The sequence below is a fragment of the Callithrix jacchus genome, chromosome 12 (genome assembly GCF_049354715.1).
Source record: "Callithrix jacchus isolate 240 chromosome 12, calJac240_pri, whole genome shotgun sequence".
Taxonomy (NCBI): domain Eukaryota; kingdom Metazoa; phylum Chordata; class Mammalia; order Primates; family Cebidae; genus Callithrix; species Callithrix jacchus.
Genome location: NC_133513.1, coordinates 123851185 through 123876554, shown reverse-complemented (window position 1 = coordinate 123876554; position 25370 = coordinate 123851185). Strand labels below are relative to the sequence as shown.

The following is a 25370-nucleotide window of genomic DNA, read 5'->3' as shown; positions in this document are numbered from 1 at the left end:
TCTCATTCTGCTTCTATAAAGCCACCAGCCCCACTCCCACAATAACCCATTAATCCATCAATCCGTTCATCCAATAATCCATTAATCCACAACTGAATTAATCATTTCCGAGACTGAATCATCTCTTTAAAGCCCCACCTCTCAACACCGCCCCTCTAGGGATTAAATTTCAGCATGAGTTTCTGAGGGCACAGATATTCAAACCACAGCACTCATCCTGCCCCAGACGGTGAGACTTATTGGGTGGGTGGGGGGGGTGCCCGAGGCAGTGCAGAGCCTGGGAGAGGACCCTGCACCCTCCCCGGAATCCTGCCTTCACTGTTACCCACTCCCCTGTCCGGATGGATGCAGCCCTCCATGCTGCCGGGTCCCAACTTGCCTTTTCCCTGGGGTTACCACAAGAGTTACATTATTAGAAGGTAGCATGGGATCACATTACGCGCATAATTCGTGCTTTTCCGGGAAAGTGCTCCCCAGCTGAGCTGCCACCAGTGGGAAAACTAGGCGTGAGAGGAGGAAGCAACAACCTACAGACTAAAGTGCTGACCCTGTGCCCGCATCCCGACGCCCTGTTCAGGAGTTCCGTGGGAGAAAGTGGGCTAACATGATCTGAGTCTGATTTATCCCTAATCCTCCGAATGTACCGCTGTAAGCTGAGCGAAGAGGACCATTATTACCTGAAAAGGGGTGCAAACGTGCAGCCAGTGCCTGAGGAGAAGTGAATCTGCCACGTGCCCTCGGCCATCCTGGTCCGCACACACCACTCCCACCCTCTGTTTCCCTGCACGTCGGAAAGCATGTGAGACGGAGGCCTGCGGCTGAGTAAGAAGTAGGTGCCAGGTGGGGCGTCTCTGTCACACCCACAGGTTCCTACTGCTCCAGGACTTTAAATCACTCCATCGCCACTGGTTCTGGGGACTCTGGCAGCAGGAGGAGGGACTGGCCTCTTCCCCTGCCCTCACCCGCCGGCATGAGAAGGGGCCAGGTCCTCCTGCTCCCACTTTTCTCTGGCACAGAAAGGAAGAGCCAGGGACAGGATTGGAATCCTGCCTCTCCCACTTGTGAGCTGAGGAACCTCTTGTGAATCGCTTGCCATCTACATGTCTCCACAACCATCAGAGATGAGGAGCACTACCTATGCTCTACCTCCTGAAGAAGGCAACGGAGCCTCTAATGTGCTCAAAACTTCCCTGGTGCACAGGGTGGGCACAGGAACCCTGTGAGCTGAGCAGCAGCCTGCCCACTCCACCTCACATGGGTCGGTCTCCGAGACTCTGTTCACACGTGTACCCACCCAAGACCACTGCTCATCCCCACCCCGACGCCTCTGCCTCCTTTCTCTCTCCCACCCCTCCTCCATTCACTCTCTCTTGACAATGGAGGGCACAGACTCTCCCATCACTCTGGCAATGCTCGTCCTGCACAAGGGAGAATTCGCCCTCTGTGGCAAGGCCTTCTAGGGGCAAATCATTAAAATCCGTTTCTCTACCCTGATGAGTCCCTCCCAGAGCCACACACTGGCGAATCTTATCCTCACCTGGACTCAGTTTTCCCTCTGAAGCCTCAACCCCAGCCTTCCACTGTCTCATCACAGCCCCCCTCCCGGGCCGGGGTGCTCTACCTGCGCTCCGCACCTGCTGTGAGCCCTCCGTCTTCTGCTGGGCTCTCTCCCTTTCCAGTCGGGTGACGGCAGCAGGGGCTGGGGTCTGCGTGTGGGCGAAAGCAACGACATGGCCCTGGCAGAGGCAGGAAGGTGAAGAAAGCGGCAGAGATGACGGTTCACTGGCTTTGCTGCTGTTTCTCAACAATGAAACGGGGATATCACAAAGAAGCCTTTGTGAAGAGTTTGTGGAACTGGCTTCAGATGAAACTAATTTTAATGTCTCCCATAAGACACAGAAATGCTTAGACGCACCCACATGTTTATCTTTTGAATTGACAAATAATAATTGTGCGTATTCATGGGGAACGCTGCAATGTTTCCAACCCGCCATGCTCCCTTGATTTCGTGTGTGGGGAGACAGCGCCTTCTAGGTTGGAAGCCCGTTTGACTGGCACCCTCGCCAACTCTCAAGGCCCTAGCCCCGCCATTATCACAGCCTGCACCCCTGGATGGAGGCCCAGAGACAGATGTGCCCACCACTGGCCCAGGGGCTCTCCTACCCTGGGCCCCACAGAACACCTTCTCCATGGCCCTTCCCTGCCCCTTCCCTCACCTCCCAGCTGCGTCATCCTGGTAAGGACCCTTGACTCACCTTAGCGCTGCTGCCCATGGCCTGGGAGTGGTGGGGGAGGGGAGACTGGCCCGGGGACCTCTGCAGGTCCACCTGCGGACACTGGGTCTGGCCTCAGGTGACTGTTCTCCACTGAGGTCCGGTGCTCAGGGCAGTCTCCCACCCCCATCGCTGACAGCCTGTGCTAACCCCACCGTGAGCGCTCACCTTCACTTCCCAGGTGAGAGGAGCTGCCCTGTGTGTGTCCTGATGAGGGAACGTGAAGCAACGAAGGCTACATACTGTGAAGACATGCTCAGTCCTTCCGGAAAACACGTCTGATTGTTCTTATAGCTTTGCCGTAGGTGAATTTGGTTTGGTTAAGTGCATTTAATGGGCTTAAACTGTAACAGTTAAAACTTGCAAACATCTATTCAAATATATGCTCTACGACTACCTTGTCCTCAAAGCCTCCTCACCCAGTCTGTAGATGAAACAGCAGCTGTCCACCCCCTGCACCAGCCACCTGCCCGCACTTATGTAACAGACCCTCACCCCAGCCCACATGGGACGTGCTGACAGGACGAGGGTCTGCACGTCCACATCCACCAGAGTGTGGGCCCCTCGAGGGCAGGTTCGCCAGTCCTCAGGCCACAGACGGGTGTTCAGGAACCAGGCTGCACAGCAGGAGGTAAGGAGCAGAGCAGGGGATCTTCGTCTGTATTTACAGGCACTCCCCATCATTCCTGTTACCGCCTGAGATCCACCTCCCATCAGCTCAGCGGCAGCATTAGATTCTCATAGGAGCAGAAACCCTATTGTGAACTGCACGTGCGAGGGATCCAGGCTGCTTGCGTGCTCCTTGTGAGAGTCTCATGCCTGATGATCTGTCACTGTCTCCCATCACCCCCAGGTGGACCATCTAATTGCAAGAAAACAAGCTCAGGGCTCCCACTCATTCCACATTACGGCGAGTGGTATGTAATTATTTTATTATATAGTGCAATGTCATAATAGAAATGAAGTGCCTAAGTGTAATGCACTTAAATCATCCTCAAACCATCCCCTCCCCATGTCCGTGGAAAAACTGTCTTCCACAAAACTGGCTCCTGGTGCCAGAAAGGCTGGGCCTCTGCTCCAGGAAGCTGCACTGCTCTTCCCAGACCCTCCGCCCTCAAAGCAGCACTCAACAGCTGCTGGCTGAGTGAATGAGGCAGACAGCAAGTAAGCCCTCACTCGGTGGCTACATGTTGAACGGGGCGGATTTAAAACATTCATTCTTGGTTTGCTTTAAACCCAGGCAGCGCGAACCCTTTGTTACAGTGCCACAGTCTCCCCACTCTGTTTCACTGCATTCTAAGACACCAAGCGTTTTCTAAACCACACTAACACAAACATCACAACTTGAAAGATCTGGTGAGACGCTGATTAGCCCTGGGCTCAAGTACCACCTTTTAGGGCTCACTAACGCACCCATCCCTGGGGGCCATGTGGGGTCTTCTGGTGCGCTCAGAAGGATCCAACACCAAGACCCAACATGAGGTCATTATCCCAGCGGGGCTTTTGCCCACATTCACAACCAGGCTCTCGAAGGCCTTTGCATTCTAACCAGCCCTCTTCTGCCCCACTTATGGAAAATGATTTTTCTCAGGCAAATAACAAAATCAAGCTCTCACTGGAGGTTCAAACAGCTCGCCTCACCTCAGACGTCACTTCTGTTTACCGCCAGCTCCCACTGCATGCAAATGCAGCCATAAATAGAGATACAATCACAGTGGATAATTGAAATTTCAAAATATTAAGAACTTAGAGTTTTAGGGATTTGGGTTTTTAATAGAAACAAATAAAGTCTTGCCACATTGGCAAACACAAGCTGACAGTTAAGAAATTAGATTTGCATATAAAATATTTCATTTTATGAATTAATTGGCAGCAAACTCTGCTCCACGTCTCCGGGTAATTTGGAGTGGGAAGGCGCTGACCGTCAGGGCTCTCTAAGCAACAGGGAGCCGCCCAGGAGCTCCGCGGGCAGGGGCGGGAGCACAGACGAACCAGGCTGCCGGGCAAGAGGCAAGCCTTTTATTTGTTGCTTAATTTTAACCAAAAGGAGACTAATGTTTTCTTCTCATCTGAAACACAGGAAGGTGGAAGCCAAAGTGACGTGGTCACCTGCTGCTTCCCCCAGGAGGGGTCCACACTTGTCCCTCTGGTCTCTGACCTTGCACACCTGGCCATGGCTGAAAATGTGACTCAGCAAAGCTCATGGGGGCCATCTGGGATGGTGACAGGGTGACAGGAACCCAGTGCAGGAAACTTTGCAACGCAACAGCAGCCCAAGCTCCTGCTCATGTGTCTTGAGCACAAGGCCAAGATGTGACTTCCCCAAACTGCCTGCCTCCTGTCCCCTTGTGAGGGCAGCCTCCTGGCTCCAGGTCACCCAGGGAATGAGCTCCTCACCCTCCACCTTCCCAGCCCACAGCAGAGCCCCCGTGATGCCTGTGAGGGTGAACTACTAGGTTTCAATCGGACTGGGCTGCAGGGTGCCTGGACAGCTGGTAAAACATTCTTTCTGGGTGCGTCTGTGAGGGCACTTCTGGAAGAGACGACCATTTGGTTCTGGACTGAGTAAGGAAGATCCATTCTCACCAAAGTGTGTGGCTGCAACCAATCCTCAAGACCGTGACAGAACGAAGTGTTCAGGAATGGCAAGCTCTTTCCCTAGAAAACCCAGACCCACTGCCCTGTGCGGTGCCCTGGCATCTGACCCCGGGAAGAGAGGTGTGTCCTGGGCTCCCTCTCAGCCCAAATTACCCACTGGCTTCCCTCATTCTCGGGTTGCAGAAGGTAGCGTGCAGGACCTCTTGCCTCCATCGTCCTGTGAGCCAGCTGCTAACGCACCCCCTTGTTACCAGCCCCTCTATCCTGCCTCCTGTCCACTGTACGGTTTCTGTTTCTCTGGAGGATGATGACTAACTCACCCCTGGGGCTCCAAAAGCACAAGGCCTGGCTCCCTGCAGGTGTCAGAATTTGCCAGTGACCCATGACCAAGGGGTCTTGTCCCAGCCCCGCTTCCTCTCAAGCACTAATGACGTGATCAGGCCAGGCTGGCATCAACACCTCTCCCTGGCACAAAGCACTCAGAGGGGACTTCACTCCTGGCAGGTCCCCGCCTAAAGGTGTGGCAAGGCTGTCCTGGAAGCGGAGGGAACAGGAGAAAACAGGCAGGCTGAGCACACAACAGGGAGGAAGACCCAGGGCACTGAAGATGTCCCTGTCTCAAGAGGACATTTGTTTTCACAGAGGTGGAGCCGTGGGTGAGCCTTGGAACTTGACATAGATCCTTCCTTTCCTACAAGGGGGAGAAGGGGTGGGGCAGGGGGATTTCCAAGGGTTCCATCATCCAGAAGGCATGAGACGGGGTTCTCATGTCCTCACTTCTGCTGATTTCCCCATCTTCTCCATCAGCCGCCATATGTCTGTGGACCAAGCCCCTCTGCCCGAAGGACCGTCCATGCCCTCTTCAGCCTGGAAAGGGTCTGGGGGCCTCGGCAGCAGGGCAGCAAGGACAACTGGTCCTCATGGCATAACTTCTACAGGAGGACTGCAGTGCATCAGAGGAGGGGCCAAGTCCCAGAGCCAGCAGGGAGCAAACCAGACAAGCCCTTCCAGGGAGGTTGGGTTTCCTGGGGAAGGCAGACGCGCACCTCGATGTGGGAGCAGGGGTCGGCGTGGGCCAAATGGGGTGCTGATCTCACATCAGAGATTTTCACATGTCCTTAGTCATTCATTCATTCTTCTGTGTATTTATTTTGCATATTTAAGGTATATACCCATGTTTTCATATACATATACAGTAAACGATTACTTGACTGTGGTCAAGAAAACTAGCACATTCCTCTCCTTCCGCAGCTACCTTGATTCTGGTAGTAAGAGCATCTGAAAGACTTCCAGCAAATGTCCAGTATACAATACTGTATTTTTAGCTACAGTCCTCAGGCTGCCCTTAGACCTCTAGGCCTCTGACCCTCCTTGAATTTCCTCCCGCCGTTTCCCTGGCCCACAACTACTCCACTCTCTGCTTCCATCAAGTCAGCTTTTGTTTTCTTAAGGATTCCACATATGAGTGGGATCCTGGAGCATTTTCTTCCTTGCCTGGTTTATTTCACTCAGCATAATAATGTCCTCCAGGTCCATCCACATTGTCACCAATGGCAGGATCTCCTTCTTCCTGTGCCTGGTTTATTTCACTCAGCATAATAATGTCCTCCAGGTCCATCCATGTTGTTGCCAATGGCAGGATCTCCTTCTTCCTGTGCTGTGGTTTATTTCACTCAGCATAATAATGTCCTCCAGGTCCATCCACATTGTCACCAATGGCAGGATCTCCTTCTTCCTGTGCCTGGTTTATTTCACTTAGCATAATAATGTCCTGCAGGTCCATCCACGTTGTTGCCAATGGCAGGATCTCCTTCTTTCTAAAGGGACCAATATTTCATTGTATGTCTATACCATCATCCATCCACCTGTCAATGGACACTGAGGCAATTCCCTATCTCTCTTGGCTATTATGAATAGTGCTTCAGTGAACTTGGAAGTGCTGATAGATTTTGACATACTAATTTTATTTTCTTGGGATACATACCATGAAGTGGAGCTACTGCCCCATGGGGTAGCCCCCACTGTAGTTTCTTCTGGAGCCTCCACACTGCTTTCCATAATAGTTACAAATTGAGACTCCACCAACAGTATGCAAAGCTCCCCTTTCCTCCCCATCGTCACCAACACTACGTCTACTGAAGTCCTTTGCCCATTTTTGAATCAGTTTGTTAGTGTCTGGTTTCTTGTTTTTGCTTTTGTTTTCTGTGGAGTTGTATGTTCTTTGCTAAGGAGTTCCCTATATTTTAGCTATCAGCTCTTTAAAAGATACACAGTTTGGGGCTATTTTATCCTAATTCACAGGCTGCCTTTCCACTGCGATTGTTTCATTTGTCATACTGAAGTTTTTAGTTTGACACAGTCCCACCTGTTTACTTTTGCTTTTGTTGCCTAAATTTTTTATGTGAATCCAAAATACCGTTACCGAAACTAATGTCAAGGAGCCCTTCCCCTATTTTCTCCTCTAAACTAATGTCAAGGAGCCTTTTCCCCATTTTCTCCTCTAAACTAATGTCAAGGAGCCTTTCCCCCATTTTCTCCTCTAAACGTTTTACTGTTCAGGTTTTGTTTAGATCTTTAGTCCATTGTGATTTGATTTTTGTATTTGGTGCTAGATAAGGGTTCAACTGTAGGGAGCCAGCCGTGGGTACCCCAAGTTCAGTGGCGACAAAGGAATGAAAGACAGATTAAGAGAAAAAGTGGGACCAGGAGGCCAACACGTTATTACTCTGGCGGTGAGAGTGAAGGCCCCGAGCTTCACTCCATTCACACCATTGATTACAATCACTTTGATCTACAGGGTAGGGGTGGAGTGATGGTGGTGGCGTGAGTCAGTGAGCTGGAACTGGTGTGTCATTCTAAGGACTGATAACAGTGGTGGTTTGGGAGTTTCACAAAACAAGAACATGTGGTCGTCTTTAGCCTATGATCTATGTGCAGCTAGTGGAACCTGGGCCTTATAAGGAGCCTACAGGCTGGCTACGTCATAGTGCTCTGAAGGGGTTTCACGTCCTTGAGCACAATGTTTATGGTAACAGAGCCGAGGTCACCCTGCACCGGAACATGGGCCATGCAGAGGCCGTCCTCCTCAGAGGCCTCCTGTGGCCTTTGCAGTTTGTTGTTCCTTGTTTACATGTCACTCATAACCAATTTATGTGGGCACTCTGTCAGTCCTTTCTCCTTCACAGCTTTTCCCAACATTCAGCCTCATTCTTTTGCAGGTAGATATCAGGTTTTTCCTGAGCCATTTGTTAACGAGACAATCCTATCCCCATTTCTAAACATCATTTCCATGAAAATGGCATCTTAGTCTGCTCAGGTTCTCAACAAAACACCCTAGACTGGGAAGCTTATAAACAACAGATATTTATTTCTCACAGTTCTGTAGACTAGGAAGTCCAAAATCCAGGTGCCAGCAGATCCAGGGTCCTATGAGAACCCTCTTCCTGGTTCATAGGACTGACGGTGTGTCCTCACACGGTGGAAGGGATGACCAAGCTTGCTTGGGCCTATTTTATAATGGCGCTGATCCTATTGATTAGTCTGCCGTCCTGACTTAACTCCCCTTCCACTAATACTACCACTTCGGGTATTAGGATTTCAACACATGAACTTTGGAGACACACAAACATTAGACCATAGCAATGAGAACAGGCAGGTTAGGCTTTCCACAGAAGAACTGCCAGCCTGGTGGAGATCCACTCAGCCAGGAGGCAGATCTACAAATCCATCGTTAATTAACTCTCCATCTTTAAATAGGAAATCCCACAGAAAAAGGAATTGGCAAATTCCCAGCAATCAGTGTGAAATCCCACTCCCATGCAGCTCTCCTCCCACTCAGAATCGCATAAGGCATGGAGGGTGGGGGGCAGGGACCCTGCAGCAAAACAAGGGTACCCAGAGCCCAGGATGTATGATGGGCCTGGCAGGTCTTGCCATGACCCAGGATGGCTGCACAGTCCACCCCTTCCCATCAGGAGGCAGCCAAACAAATTCCAGAATAATCTGTGCGCCAAAGTCACATGTGTGCATACTGATGTTCACACCAACCCTTCATAATCGCGCTAATTCTCGTTCCACACAGTGGGCCATGTCACTTTGCTGGATGCAAAATGAAGCCCCTCCCTGTATTCCCACAAACTCCTGGACCAGGCAGTCCGCTGAATAGAGCAGAGGAATAGGACTTCATTGTGTAGGAGCTGTGAGTGGAATAACGAAGTCGGGAGTTTGGGGCAGGTTACGGTGATCTGGTGGCGTTGGGGCAAACGTGGAGTGGAAGAGAGGGGCACGGCACCCATTCTGGCTAGGGTGGAGGAAATGGAATGGAAGGAATTCCCATGGGAACGCTTCTCAGAACACCAGGCACAGATGTCAAGGAACCTTCTGAAATCAGGGACAAAATAAAGATGAACACATTGTGAGGGCCTCAGTGGCCACGACAACCTAGAAGAAATCTCCCACAAGGCAGTTCTTCCAGGTCCCTCCTTCCTGACTCAGAATTTCCTCAATTCTCATTGCCATATTCTTTCACTGAGCAAAATTTTATATCCATAGTATTAATCACCGGTTAACTTAATGCAGAAATGAAGATGAAGTGGATTATCATTGTTTAACACATATTCAAAATATTTGGCCGGTACCAAAACAGCTGGATAATTTCTCTCCATCTAATTACCTCCAAATGCAGCCGGGACTTCATTCCTATTAACACGGAAGCCCTAAAGCCCACCGAGTAAAGCTGAATCGTGATTTAAGCACTTTGTGGAAATAGTGCATGAAACCGGAGTTGCCTAGCTTAGCCAAGTGAGCTCAGGATTGAAAATTTACTTTAATTCTCATTTTCAGAAAAGTAGTCAAACGCCTTTAATTAAAACATATTCCTCGAAATTGGTTTTGCATAAATGATATTTTTAAAAATCAAACTTGAGCCAGAATCTAATTCTGATATCGCCAAGGGAAGGAAAAGCCATGACTGGTGCATCTTGAGCAGGATGAAAGCTGCAGAAGGACTTGATGTCCCCTAAGAGAGCAGGGTGATGGCTGCAGGAGGATGTGATGTCCCCTAAGACCAGCCTCAGGCTGCAGTGAGCCAAGACCACACCACTGCACTCCAGCCTGGGTGACAGAGCAAGACTCCATCTCAAAAATAAATAAATAAACAAAACAGCCTCAGATGACACTTCCTCCAGGAAGCCTTCCTGTTGTTCCCCAGTCACAATTACTATACTAGTCCCCCTCTGCTTCCAGGACTCTGTCCTCCTGAGACAGCACTGTCCACCTCCGATAGAATAACAGCATTTGTGGTCGCTACAGATGCAACCATCACACCACAGTGCTGTGAGCTCTGGGATGGCAGGTGTTAGGACATACGGATCCATTTTTCCATCCTATTAGATGACTGTGAGCTCAGGTCACAAGAGCTGATTGGCGTTAGCAAGGAGAAGTCTCCTGGAAAGGAGCTGCAGTGCTTAGTAATGGCAGGCACGTAGGCACTGGGGAAAGAGAGTGGGTCTCCAGGCCAGCAGTGGGGCCTCTTCTTCCTCTACTAGGACCACCCATGACTGAGGCAAGCTTGACAGATGGCAGGAGGCGGTGGCCAAGCATCACACCTGTCACAGAGAGAGCCATCAGCCAGGCTGGGACACTTCTCTGCGGTCAGCTTGATAGTGCATTTGTCTCTTCCAGGTGGTTTACATTTTCCCAAAAAAGGATGCACCCTGACCATGCACAACTGCAGGAGACCCTACCTTTGGGGTCCTTTCAACTCTGAACAACCCCAGGTGACAGGGCAGAGACAGAGACCACAGCTCCCAAAGCCTTGCGGAGCAGCCCTAGGGCATCCTCTGAGTGATGGAGTGGGACCCTGAGCCTGAGACCACGCACAGCCTCTCCTGACCTCCTCCAACTCCCACTGTGATGATGGTGGGGTTGAGAAACAAATGGCTTCAAATCAACCACCCCACTGACATTGCCCCTTTCTCAATCCCCAGGAAGGTGTCACTGGAGGAAGCTCCAATGTCTGCAGACACAACACATGCTAACGGTTTTGATTTAAAAGGCAATTTGCATTACACGGCACTGACATGAGCTACTAGCCTCTCTGGATGCCCATTTCATGAGTCTTGGATGCTGAGCCCATAGGTTAAATGTTATGAGATTTCTGTTTGTTTCTGTGCATTTATTTCACATTACCAGTCAGATCTGTGGTAATTTCTTGAGATTTCCGTCAACACCATGATTGTCAATGAAAACATTGTTTTCAGAACAGAAAATACAACATGCTTTCTAGGGACCCACGTAGGTCACAGTAATTCTCTGCTGCTCACTAAGGTGAGAAACGGGGCCACGTGTCACTTAGTTTCCATTTTATCTGATGACATGCTGACTTTACATAAACCATTTTTGCAAATAAGATCATGTAATTGGAGCATCTGTCTTGATCATTATTTGGCAAATGTGTCCTTTTAGCACCAGTCCAAATGAAATTTGGAAATTTGGCTAATCACAATTTAACAGATGTTTTGTCCAGTTCTGTGCAATCTTAATTTTAAGTGACACAAATCCCTCCATTCACTGAGGCTCTAATTGGGCTCTCTCCATGCCCGTAGAGAACGGTCAAGGTGAGAATATAATCATTTCAGTGCATCTGGTCTTGACCCTGTAGCCTTAATTAATTCAAGTGAAATCCCATTTGACCTTCATAGCAGTAATTATTTAAAGCAAGCCCTGACAAAACATCTCACACTATGCATTTTCCACAATCTAGCTCAGCAGGCTCACAGAGCCCATATCCCAAATATTCCCCAGGAAAAGTCCAGTGCTTTTCCACATGGGTTCCAAAGTAAAAGCCCATTTATGCAAAAAAAAAAAAAAAAAAAGAGAAGCTAGAGTTTATTTCAGTGTACAAAAGATACAAAAGGCAACCTCTTCTTAAATAAGACGGTCTTCTAATTCTCACTGAAGACAGCAGGGGGCCCCCCCAAGGTGTAATAACTTGGGGCCACCATGGCAAAGACTTGAGGTAGAAACAACTTTCCAATTACCCCTTCCGCAGGAAAGCCAGCACACTCTCTGCTGCGGGCATAATTGCCCAGGGTGCTGGTGTTTGCCTCACTCCAAGCACTTGCTTAAACCCTAGGTGGCTGGCTTCTCAAAATAAAATGCACATCGCATTTTACTCTGGATGAAAGCGAAACCTTTTTAAAAGCACAAATGTAAGAGAAATTAGAGGGGTGGTAATAACGTGAGCACATCTGGAAGTGAATGGAAAGGACACATTTTGATGAAGAAATGAGGTTATTTTGTCTACACAGAAAATCCCTAGCCCCACTGCCTCTGCTTGATACACAATTGTATCTCTTTTCATGAATAAATCAAAAGTGTTTTTTTTTTTTGGAACGCTGAATAATTGTTTTTATTACATTGTTGAAATGTATTCCTTTAAGAATTTGATTGCATAGATATGTGTTTTTTATTGCATTTTAGGTTTTGGGGTACATGTGCAGAACATGCAAGACAGTTGCTTAGGTACACACATGGCAGTGTGTTTTGCTTCCTTTCTCCCCTTCACCCACATTTGGCATTTCTCCCCAGGCTATCCCTCCCCAGCTCCTACCCCTCCCCACTGGCCCTCCCCTTTTCCCCCCAATAGACCCCAGTGTTTAGTACTCCCCTCCCTGTGTCCAGGTGTTCTCATTGTTCATCACCCGCCTGTGAGTGAGAATATGCGGTATTTCATTTTCTGTTCTTGTGTCAGTTTGCTGAGAATGATGTTCTCCAGATTCATCCATGTCCCTACAAACGACACGAACTCATCATTTCTGATTGCTGCATAATATTCCATGGTGTATATGTGCCACATTTTCCCAATCCAGTCTATCATCAGTGGGCATTTGGGTTGGTTCCAGGTCTTTGCTATTGTAAACAGTGCTGCAATGAACATTCGTGTGCATGTGTCCTTATAGTAGAACGATTTATAGTCCTTTGGGTATATACCCAGTAATGGGATTGCTGGGTCAAATTGAATTTCTATTTCTAAGGCCTTGAGGAATTGCCACACTGTCTTCCACAATGGTTGAACTAATTTACACTCCCACCAGCAGTGTAAAAGTGTTTCTTTTTCTCCACATCCTCTCCAGCATCTGTTGTCTCCAGATTTTTTAATGATCGCCATTCTAACTGGCGTGAGATGGTATCTCAAAGTGGTTTTGATTTGCATCTCTCTGATGACCAGTGATGATGAGCATTTTTTCATGATTGTTGGCCTCATATGTCTTCTTTCGTAAAGTGTCTGTTCATATCCTTTGCCCATTTTTGAATGGGCTTGTTTTTTTCCTGTAAATCTGTTTGAGTTCTCTGTAAATTCTGGATATCAGCCCTTTGTCAGATGGGTAAACTGCAAAAATTTTTTCCCATTCTGTTGGTTGCCGATTCACTCTAGTGACTATTTCTTTTGCCGTGCAGAAGCTGTGGAGTTTCATTAGGTCCCATTTGTCTATTTTGGCTTTTGTTGCCAATGCATTTGGTGTGTTGGTCATGAAGTCCTTGCCTACTCCTATGTCCTGGATGGTTTTACCTAGATTTCCTTCTAGGGTTTTTATGGTGCCAAGTCTTGTGTTTAAGTCTTTAATCCATCTGGAGTTAATTTTAGTGTAAGGTGTCAGGAAGGGGTCCAGTTTCTGCTTTCTGCACATGGCTAGCCAGTTTTCCCAACACCATTTATTAAACAGGGAATCCTTTCCCCATTGCTTGTTTTTGTCAGGTTTATCAAAGATTGTATGGTTGTAGATATGTTGTGTTGCCTCCGATGCCTTTGTTTTGTTCCATTGGTCTATATCTCTGTTTTGGTACCAGTACCATGCTGTTTTGATTACTGTAGCCTTGTAGTATAGTTTAAAATCCGGTAGTGTGATGCCCCCCGCTGTGTTCTTTTTGCTTAAAATTGACGTGGCTATGCAGGCTCTCCTTTGGTTCCATATGAAGTTCATGGTGGTTTTTTCCAGTTCTGTGAAGAAAGTCAATGGTAGTTTGATGGGGATAGCGTTGATTCTGTAAATTACTTTGGGCAGTATAGCCATTTTCACGATATTAATTCTTCCTAACCATGAACATGGAATGTTTCTCCATTTGTTTGTGTCCTCTCTTATTTCGTTGAGCAGTGGTTTGTAGTCTTCCAAAGTGGTTTTTAACTGTTTTGCTTGAAGAAAAGTGCAAGGTCTCTTGGTTTCTCTGATTTTCAGTAATGGAAATGGCCGCTCAGCCCCGCCCTGGTTCCTTGGGCCACCGCAGTGACACCCTCAAGAGCTCAGGGCCTGGAGCTGGATGCCTCATTTGCATTCAGCCCCCTACTGGCCAGCTGTGTCACTTTGGGTAGCCTCAGTTTCCTTATCCCATACGCGAGGAGGGCAATGCACTGGCCTCCAGGGGTGCTGGGAGTAGTAAATTATGCCCAGTAAGCGTCGCTATTGCTTCATGGAGGGCACACCCCGCAGAGACAGCCAGGCAAGGCACAAGACCTCCTGGTCCAGCCACGCAAAGCCCCGCCCCCCTCCACCTCACGTGCATCTTTGGAATCACTCCATTCTGCTGACCACCCAGTCCACTCCCTCCACCACCACAGGAGAGACACCAGAGCCTCCATGACCACACTGCACAGGAGGAGATGCACTGTCTCGGGAGGGCACCTGTCACCTCCCACAGAGGGGCCTATGGGCCTCACACACATCCATGTCCCTCTAGAGCCACGCACAGGTCTGACCCAGGTCAGGCATTGCACCATGCGTGGGACCTTGCAGGTCAGCCCCACGGAGAATGGCCAACCCCTCAGCCTGAAGCCAGAAGCTCCAAGAGCTCTTCATTCCCAACAGAGATCACAAGATGCTTAAAACACTAAAATCACCTACAATTCACTCTGATTTTTAAAAAACGCATGAGAAGGTTATCGGAATAAATGTATTGAAATGTTTCTTAACTTCCTTTAAATAACCCTGAAAACACACAAATGGGAGAAAATCTGCATCTACTGTAGAACCGAGGAGGCGTTTGGTGAAAAGAACCCAGGCCGTGGCGTCAGAACCGGGAGGCTACTAACATGGGGACGTCGCTTCTGATTTTACCCGCAGCTGTGAGCCAAGCATGGTTCAAAAGGGGGAGGTCAAAGGACAAGTCAAGGAGTGACATTAGTGTCCATGACATGCCACTTCTAGAATCACTGGAGAGCAAAGAGAGGCCCTCACTGCCCCTGCGTCCCTGCCAAGAATCCCAATCACACACAAATCAGTAGAGCGTGCCAGTCTGAGAAATGGTGGATCTTAGGATTCTCATCTCAGAGCATGCCCCCCCCCCGACTTCCTCACACCCCTGAGGCCACACTTTCCCTCCCCAGCAGCAGAAGAGAGCCTCCACCCATGGGGCTGTGCTCACCAGGGAGCCAGGCAAAGAGACTGGAGTGAACTCAGAAGCATGGCTTGTCCATGTTGCAGGAGGTGTGCAATTCTGCCAGCTGTGCGAAGGGCAATGTCCCCTCCTGCAATCCTGCTGACGACTGTGCGAAGGGCAATGTCCCCTCCTGCAATCCTGCTGACTGTGTAAGAGGCAATGTCCCTACACGTACATGCCTAAGGAGACCCAGTGTGTTTCCTGAAGCAGTGGGTCTCAAACATTTTCAGTGACGTTTCAAATACAAGCTCCTAGGTAACAGGCACAGCTGTGGGTATAATAGGTTGGTGAGGACCCTCTAGCTTAGAACGCTTCTGTATGTTCCTGAAAAGACCTGTGGAGCCTCCAGGGAGCCACAGATCCAGTCTGAAAACCATGGCCTGTGAGGAGCCTAAGGCAGAGAGGGCACGTGTGCCAGGCCTGCCAGTGCCGCCTGCGAGTCAAAGATACTGCACAGCAGCAACCAGCGGCCCTGGGATTCGCTAACGTGAGCCTGGGTCAGTCCCTTTGTCTTTGAAAAACAAAGAAAACATTTTAACATGTGGCTCAGGGTGAAATTCTGTACAGCAAGAGTGAGGATAACGTCTTAGGCATCTGGAAGGAGTCTGCCGAACTGTTTTCAACAGAGAAAGGGAGAATATGTCATAAAACAGCAGCTCCACGTTTCCCGTAAGATTCAAGAGCATGTTACAATACACCGGAGAGAGCAGGTGGAAGTGTAAGTAAACTGCAAAGAAACGAGAACGGCCAAGTAACCCCAGGCCAGCTGCAGCTCGGGGCACGCGGCGCGGTGAAAGAAGGAATCCCTGAGGGGGTAGGAGAAGAAACCGGCAAAATATGCCAGAATTCGGGTAAGAAAAGGAGAATCACATTAATAGGATAGAACACGAAAACTGACCACAGACTTTCAGACTCATAAAACGCGTATCTCCAAGAAGAAAACAGAAAGTAGCAGGCGCAAGGTGAGCACAGCGCTGGCGCGGGTGAGGAGGCGGCGCGGGTGGGTGAGGAGGCGGCGCGGGTGGGTGAGGAGGCGGCGCGGGTGGGGAGGAGCTGCAGGTGGGGATGCAGCGCGGTGAGGAGGCGGCACGGGTGGGTGAGGAGGCGGCGCGGGTGGGGAGGCGGCGGCACGGGTGGGAGACGCCGCTGCTGAGCCGCACCTGCTGATGCCTTCCGTCCCCGTCCCTGTCCCCCGCCCCGCTCCTCGCCCCAAGGATCAGGCCGCAGTTCTCAGGTGAGCCTCAGAGCAACACGCTCAACACGCGAGATCACCAGAAACTGTGCTTCGCCGAGAAACATGACTCTGCCGTGTAGACCACCAAGAGCTAAATCAAAATTAAGGACATGAAGAGAGAGAATTATTGGATTAAAGAACAAATGGGAAATATCAAAATTAATTAATAAGCCTTTGTAATCGTCTTTGTAAGTATTTTATGAAAATGTATGCGAAGAGGCTTTGTTAAATAAGGAATGTTATATTCTAAGAAATTATAATCCACGTTAAATTAATGAAATCTGGCAAATGCAGCTGGAAAAGTAAAGGTGCTCAGTGTTTGGCTTTTTACATATAAGGTATTAGAAGTTCTATTCGTGCCTTTGAGTAAGTATATTAAGTAACCATATTATAAAACTATGTCAAACAAAAATTTTTAAATTAGCACAACCTTAAATTTACAAATCATTTGAGGAAATAAAGGCAAAAAAGACACACTGTCCATATTAAAAAAAAAAAAAAAAAAAAAAACAAGAAAGAACAGACATAATGAACAGAGAGACCACATACTAATGACAAACATGTTATAGAGTAGAAATGAATACTTGTAAACTGTTGCACTATTTAAAGGGTAAACTAATAACAAAAAAAAAAACCTCCAACCAACATATTTAAAACGAATGAAAAAGAATGTTTAAAATAAAAGGTTGGATAAGTATCTATGAGACAGATGGAAAAAATGAATGCAGAAATGACAATTTTACTTACAAAGAATAATTTAAGTCGGAAAGTTTCCCACGGCATGAAGAGGATTATTTTATGTTGATAAAAGTTACAATATAGCAATACAAAAGTGTAGTGCTGATAATATCCGGGAAATTAAAAGGCAAACCATGCTGTAGGTATAGCTGAAATGAACAGAAACACACCTGAACTGGGAGGTTTCCATGCATCTTTCCTATTCCATGAGAGAGTAAACAGAAAATAGCATGTCAGAGACTTGAACAAGAAACTTATACAGAAGCCTTTGCAAGAGTTCGGGTAGTATTTACAAAAATTAATCATATTTAAGTGCTAAGGAAAACCTCTATAAAATTTAACTTAGGAAAGTTTAATTTAAGAAAAAAATAGAGATTTTATTTTCTGACAACACCACACTAAATCTTAACATTAATAATAGAGCTTGTGCCATCAAAAAAAAGTAAACTCTTGGAGAAAACAAATAACTCATAATTGTTAGGATAAAGAGAAAAAAATGAAATACTGTAACAGACCTTTGAATATAAAGAAATGAAAATGTCACATTGAACAACTGTGATATGATCACAAGCATAAATAGTCAAATTCATGGCTTTAAATACTTCCAGGAAGGAAGGGTGAGAGGGAATGAGTGAAAAGAAAGAGAGATGGGAAGAAAGGAAGAGGGGAGGGAAAAAGAAAGGGAAGAAAAAGGGGAGGGAAATCAATTGATTTTCAGTGAAATTATCAGCGGGCAGTATCCCGGTATATGCATTAATCAGCTTCTTCTGTGTTAGTGCTGCATATGAAATAATTACAAAACTTCAGTGCCTCACAATGTGAAACATTTGTTTCTTTCTCATGGGTTTGTAGGGTGGCTGAGCTTGGCAAGGTACAGCTGGGGTGGGCTCCATGCTGAAATAGTTACAATTTCCCTGGAAACTTTTCCTCTCGTGGAAAGAACATGGGCACAGAGTGAACCTGAAAGTCCTAAGTATGTTCAAAGCCTCTCTGCAGACACGCACATGTCATGTTCTTCCTATTCCAATGGCCAAAGCAGGATTCACAACCAAGCCCACAGTCTGTGGGGTGGAGAAGTTTGCCCAGCCCTCAGGAGAACAATTACTAAGCCACAGTATATCAAAGAAATGAAATTTTGAATAGACCAGTAAGCCCAAAACTAAGAAGTAAGGGGCAACGCATTAATGGTGCCTTCAGTGGCTGCACACTTTCAAGGAAATGATGATTTTAAATGTATGAACAGTAATACACAGCATAGAAAAATCTAGGAGACTGCTGGATTCATTACGGAAAGCTAATACAACCCTACCGTCAAAAACTAATGAAGAGAAATGATAATAACATATTTAAAAATAAAGCTAAATGTCATTAGAAAACACTAACAAAAAAAATCAGCAGGATATTAACCAAATAGCCTTGTAAAACCAACTAGGTTTACTCAGGGATGTAGACACTTTAACACTAGAAAAGCTATTAATAAACATATCAAGTCAACAGACAAAGTTATGTTTCTGTCCAGAAAACCAAATATCTATTCCCAGTATCTAAAAACTAGAGGCATTCTCAATAAAATTGGAAACTAAATTAGGAGGCCTTCTGCTATAGACTAAATGTTTGTGACCCTCTCCAATTTTTAAATATGGAAACCTAACCCTCAAGATGATGACATTTGGAGGTGGGGATGTGGGGAGGTGATTGAGTCATGAGGGTGGATCCCTCAAGAATGGGATTAATTCCCTTAAAAAAGAGACCCTGGAGAAATGTTTTGCCCCTTCCACTACATGATGTTGCAGTGAGAAGATGGTCATCTTTGAACCAGAAGACAAGTCCTCAGTAGACAATGAAGCTGTGGACACCTTGATCTTGAACTTTCAGTCTCTAGAACTGTGAGAAAGAAACTCGTGCTGTTTATGAGCCTCCCAGTCTGTGGTATTCTGTTACAGGAGCCCAAACGGAGTCACCTTCTTTTATTCCCATTACTCAATATTTACTCACAATTTCTAGGCATTGAAATAAGTAAGGTATGAAGCAGAAATTAGAAAATAAAATATTGACAGAGAAACAAAATTTATACAAGAACACTGTTTCATTTTACATAAATTTGAATAATTTAAAATAATGTAATAAAGCATTAATGAAGTCTCACCTTCCATCTAAATTTTCTATAATTTAAAAGTTCATTTTTTGGTTAAAATAGCACAATTCAAAAATTATAAATGGCATGTGAGCTTGGTACCACATGGCAGCAGCAGAAACAGCAATCTGATATACAGAAGTCCCTCATTCCTCAGCTGTCTGTGAATTGTGTTGGTGCTTATGTGTAGGGTAGCTTAGTAAGTAGAACTGTCATTTTAATGGTTTCTAATGTTTTACCTAAAATATTAAAAGTTTATATTCTGGTCAGGCGCAGGGGCTCACACCTGTAATTCCAGAACTTTGAGAGGCCGAGGTGGGTAGATCACCTGAGCTCAAGAGATCGAGACCAGCCTGGCCAACATGGTAAAACCCTGTCTCTACTAAAAATATGAAAATTAGCCAGTGTGGTGGTGGGTGCCTGTAATTCCAGCTTGGGAGGCTGAGGCAGGAGAATCACTTGCACCCAGGAGGCAGAGGTTGCAGTGAGCCAAGATCACACCATTGCACTCCAGCCTGGGTAACAAGAGCAAAACTCTGATTCAAAAAGAAAAAAAGTTTATATTCTACACACATGGGTGTCAAATGTGTGTCATTTAAACAGTGGTATATGTATCAAATGTTGTAAGTCAGAATCAATAAATTTGAAACAGAAGTTAGAGGCAATAAAATGCTACTGTTATTCAAGCATTTCAATACATTTTTCATGCTTAACTTATATTTTTAAAAATATAATAAGCACAAAGTTATTCATTATAATATGTACATGTATTCATACACAAGCATGCATGCACAGGTGCACACATACACACACACACATACACACACACACATTTCCATAGGAAAATTATGTTTGAATAAAATAACTTTTAAAACCCCTAATTCTAACAATGGCTATGTGAGATGGGCATTCTCATACATTGCCTGGGAAGGTAAATAAGCTAACACTTTTATAAATTAATCTGTGAGTACATAATAGGAATTTTAAAACCAATTTTCTCATAATTTATGTTTTTGAAAAATCAGAACATACTTCTCCCAAAATGTCTTTCCCAGCATTATTTACAGTAGAAAAATAAAACATTAAAACCAATTATATGCCCAACTGAAAGATGAACAATTGAACAAATTAAGAAACATACGAGGAAATATTTTGTTCCTATTAGAAATTATGCTGGTTATAAATAAAGGAAAAAAATCAACAAAAGATCAACAAGTAGTCGAACAATTTAAAGCAGCCCAATATTTGAAGTCCCCTAAGTAGACTGAGCAGCATAACAGCAAAAAGTATATGAATAAATAATAGCTGAAATTTTTCCGAATTCAACAAAAACTATAAGCCTACAAATTCAAGAACCAGTAAACCACAATCAAAAGGAATGTGAAGAAAACTACTCTAAGACACATGATAATCAAATTACTCAAAACCAGTGACAAAGAGAAGATTTTAAAACCAACCATAGGGCACATATCAGGATAATGGCTTCTTGTCAAAAAGAATGCAAGAGGGAAGACAGCAAGGCAACATCTAGAAAGAGCAAAAAGGGGAAAATTTAAAAAGCTGTCAACCAAGAATTCTATACCCTAGGAAAAAATCTCAAAAACAAAGGCAAAATGAAAAGGTTTCCACACAGAGAGAAGCTGAAAGAATTCATCGTCACCAGCAGAGCCACACTGCTAGAAATTCTGAAAGAAATCCTTGAGGCAGAAGAAAAATGATAGCAGACAAATATGGATTCTCAGAAAGGAATGAAGAGCCCTGGAAATGGTAACCAGCAGAGTAAATATAGGTCTTTGTTGTTATTTAAATCTCTTTAAAAGACAATTGTTTTAACTGTTAATAGCATGTATAACAATAAAATGCATGACAAAATAACATAAAGGCAGGAAGAAGAAATGAAAGTATGTGATTATAAGTGCTTACACTCCTGTGAAGGGGTGTAATAACACCTGAAGATAGGGATTCGTTAATGGTGTCTACTGTAAACCCTAAAGCAGCCACTAACACAACAAAACAAAGCATTACAGTTAATGATCCCACAAAAGGTTGGAACTTAAAAAAACCACACAATTCAAACAAAATGGGGAAAAGGGAGAACAAAAGACAGACAAGACAAATAGCAGGAAGACAGTGTTAAATCTAACCACATCAACAAACACCTTAAATATATTGATATGGTTTGGCTCTGTGTCCCAACCCAAATCTCATCTTGAATTTTAATTCCCATATGTCAAGAGGTGATTGGATCATAAGGGCAGTTTGTGATGCTCTCGTGATAGCAAGGGAGTTCTCACAAAATCTGGTGGTTTTATAAGCATCTGGCATTTCACCTGCTAGCACTTCTCTTTTTTTTTTTTTTTTTTTTTTTTTTTTGAGACGGAGTTTTGCTCGTTACCCAGGCTGGAGTGCAATGGCGCGATCTCAGCTCACCGCAACCTCCGCCTCCTGGGTTCAGGAAATTCTCCTGTCTCAGCCTCCTGAGTAGCTGGGATTACAGGCACGCACCACCATGCCCAGCTAATTTTTTGTATTTTTAGTAGGGACAGGGTTTCACCATGTTGACCAGGATGGTGTCGATCTCTTGACCTCGTGATCCACCCGCCTCGGCCTCCCAAAGGGCTGGGATTACAGGCTTGAGCCACCGCGCCCAGCCCTCACCTGCTAGCACTTCTCTCACCTGCTGCCATGTGAAGGCCTTTGCTTCCCCCTCACCTTCCACCATGATTGTAAGTTGCCTGAGGCCTTCCCAGACATGTGGAACTGTGAGTCAACTAAACCTTTTTTCTTTATAAATTACCCACTCTTGGGCAGTTCTTTATAGCTGTATCAAAATGAATATAGTTAATATGGTCTAAACAGCAAAAAGCAGATTTTGACAAATTGGATTTTAAAAAGCAAGATCCAACTATAAAATGAGAGCAAGAAACACACTTTAAATGTAAAGATTAAAAGTAAAGGCATTGCTGGGCGCAGTGGCTCACACCTATAATCCCAGCACTTTGGGAGGCCGAGGCAGGTGGATCACAAGGTCAAGAGATCGAGACCATCCTGGTCAATATGGTGAAACCCCATCTCTACTAAAAATAGAAAAATTAGCTGGGCATGGTGGCACATGCCTGTAGTCCCAGCTACTCAGGAGGCTGAGGCAGGAGAATTGCTTGAACCCAGAAGGTGGAGGTTGCGGCGAGCCGAGATCGTGCCATTGCACTCCAGTCTGGGTAACAAGAGCAAAACTCTGTCTCAAAAAAAAAAAAAATGTAAAGGGATGAAAAAAGATGCATTACATTAGTATCAGTCAAAACAGATGGAGTGGCTACATTAATATCACATGAAGTAAACTTCAGAGCAGATTTCATTGCCAGAGATAAAGAAAGACACTTCATAATGATAAAGGGTTCAATTAATTGAAAAGACATTATAATCTACAAAGGCTACTAAAACTAATGTCAGTTTGACAAGATTGCAGAATACAAAATAATAAAAATTCAAATGCACTTCTATATGCTAGCCACAAACAGCAGAAAATTGAAATTCAAAAATACATTTGGAATAGTGCAAAAAGATATGACTTAAATCTGACAAAAGATGCCAGAGACCTATACATGGAAAACCACAAAACAGTTCTGAGAGAAATTTAAGTGCCCAAATAAATGAAGAGACATGCCTCATCACATGGGTTAGAAAACTTAACATGGTTAGCCAGCACTCATCCCTCAACTGATCCACAATCCCAATAGGCTTTTTCTTTTTTTTTTTTTTTTTTTGCAGAAATTGACAAACTGATTTTTATATCCATATGGAAACTGAAAGAACCTAAAACAACCAGAAGAGCTACAGAAAAGAACAAAATTGGAGAATTATCACTACCTGATTTCAAGACATTGTAAAGCTACAATAATCAAAAGTGTGATACTGGCATAAAGACAAATCAGTTGAACAAAATAGACTCCAGAAATACATGTATATAGACCACTGATTTTTGACAAATATACAAAAGCAATTAAGTAGAAAATGATGAGTCTTTTCAACAAATAATTCCAGAACGAGATATCTATACTCAAAAGAAAACTTCAATCCATACCTTCTATCATATACATAAATTAACCCAAACTAGATAATACACCTAAACATATATCCTAAAATTATAAAATTTCAAATGAAAGTATAACATAAAATTTTTGTGATATTTGATTAGGCAAAGATTTTTTAGATATGGCCATCTAAGCACAATCTATAAAATAATAAATTGGTAAGTGGGACTTTATCAAAACCTAAAACTTCTGTTCTTCAGTATACACTTTTAAGAAAATGAAAGACAAGGCACTGCTGAGGGGAAATCATTGCAAAGCGTACATCTAAAACAAGTACTCCTATCCAGAATATATAAAGAATTCTCAAAACTCAACAATGACAAAAAGTAAAGGGAAAAGTGAGCAGAAGATATATAGATACTTCACCACGGGACATTTAAGATGGCAAATTAGCCCATGAAAACATGCTCAATATCATTAGTCATAAAATGTATGACTACATTAAATTCAAAATCACAGTGAGAAGCATTCCACACCTACCAGAATGGCTAAAATCATGCCAAGCCCAGGAGAGGGTCTGGGGGACCTGGAACTGTCCTATGCTGCTGATGGAAAGGTAAGATGGTGCAACCACTTTGGAACACAGTTTGGCAGTTTCTTAAAAGGTTAAACTCATCTATTATTGGATCCAGACATTCCACTCATATGTGTTTCTTATAAGAGATGAGGATGTTTCTTGTGGGTTTTTTTTTTTTTACAGGAAATGTCCACATAAAGACTTGTACCTAAATGTTCATAACAGCTTTATCTGCAATAGCCCCAAACTGGAAACAAGCTGGATGTCCCTCAGCTGCCAAGTAGGTAAAGAGACCACAGAGTATCAGTTTCATAGACTACTACTCAGCAACAAAAAGGAATTAACTGTAGATACTCTCAGCAGCATAAGTGACTCTCCCAATCATTATCCTGAGTAAAAAAGCCAGACCAAAAAAAAAAGTATGTACGCTCTAGTTCCATTTGTAGAACACTCCAGAAAATACAAATTAATATATGGTGACCCAAAGCATGCAAGTGTTTGCTGGGGAGCAAGAGGAGTCTAGGAGGATGAGAGGAGATTTCAAAGGGGCTTGAGGGAGTTTTGAGAACAAGGGAAATGTCATTAACTCAATTGTGGTAATGGTTTCACAGGTACAGACACATGTCAAAACATCAAATTGCAAACTTTTGATACGTGAGTTTATATCAATTACACCTCAATAAAGATGTTAAAGTGATGCTTGAGAAAATAGTATTATTTTAAAAAGAAACATCCTGCAAAATGTTCAATAGCATTGTAAAGTGCTTATGATAAAATGCTATGAGATAATAACAGGAATATTTTCAGATGCTGGTGAGGTTGTGGAGGGAATGGAGGGAATGCTTATCCGCTGTTGGTGGGAGTGTAAATTACTTCAGCCATTGTGGAAAACAGTGTGGTGATTCCTCAAAGGCAGGCAGGGCGTGGTGGCTCACACCTGTAATCCCAGCACTTTGGGAGGGCAAGGCAGGCAAATCACTTGAGGTCAGGAGTTTGAGATCAGTCTGGCCAATATGGTGAAACCCCGTCTCTACTAGAAATATAAAAATTATCTGGGCATTGTGGCACATGCATGTAATCCCAGTTACTCAGAAGGCTAAGGCAGAAGAATCACCTGAGCCTGGGAGGTGGAGGTTGCAGTAAACTGAGATCCTGCCACTGCACTCCAGCCTGGACAACAGAGTGAGACTCCATCTCAAAAACAAAAACAAAATAAAACAAACAAACAAAGACCTAAATACAAAAATACCATTCAACCCAGCAATCCCATTACTGGATATATAACCAAAGGCATCTAAATCATTCTGTCGTAAGGACACATGCATGCATATGTTCATTGCAGCACTCTTCA

The 25370-nt window shown here is 44.9% G+C and overlaps 1 long non-coding RNA gene across 1 annotated transcript in view; it reads right to left on the bottom strand.

Moving 5' to 3' along the window:
* The window catches only part of LOC103787385 (uncharacterized), a 151457-nt gene that overhangs the window by 110228 nt on the left and 15859 nt on the right, over positions 1–25370 (bottom strand). The window lies entirely within an intron of this gene.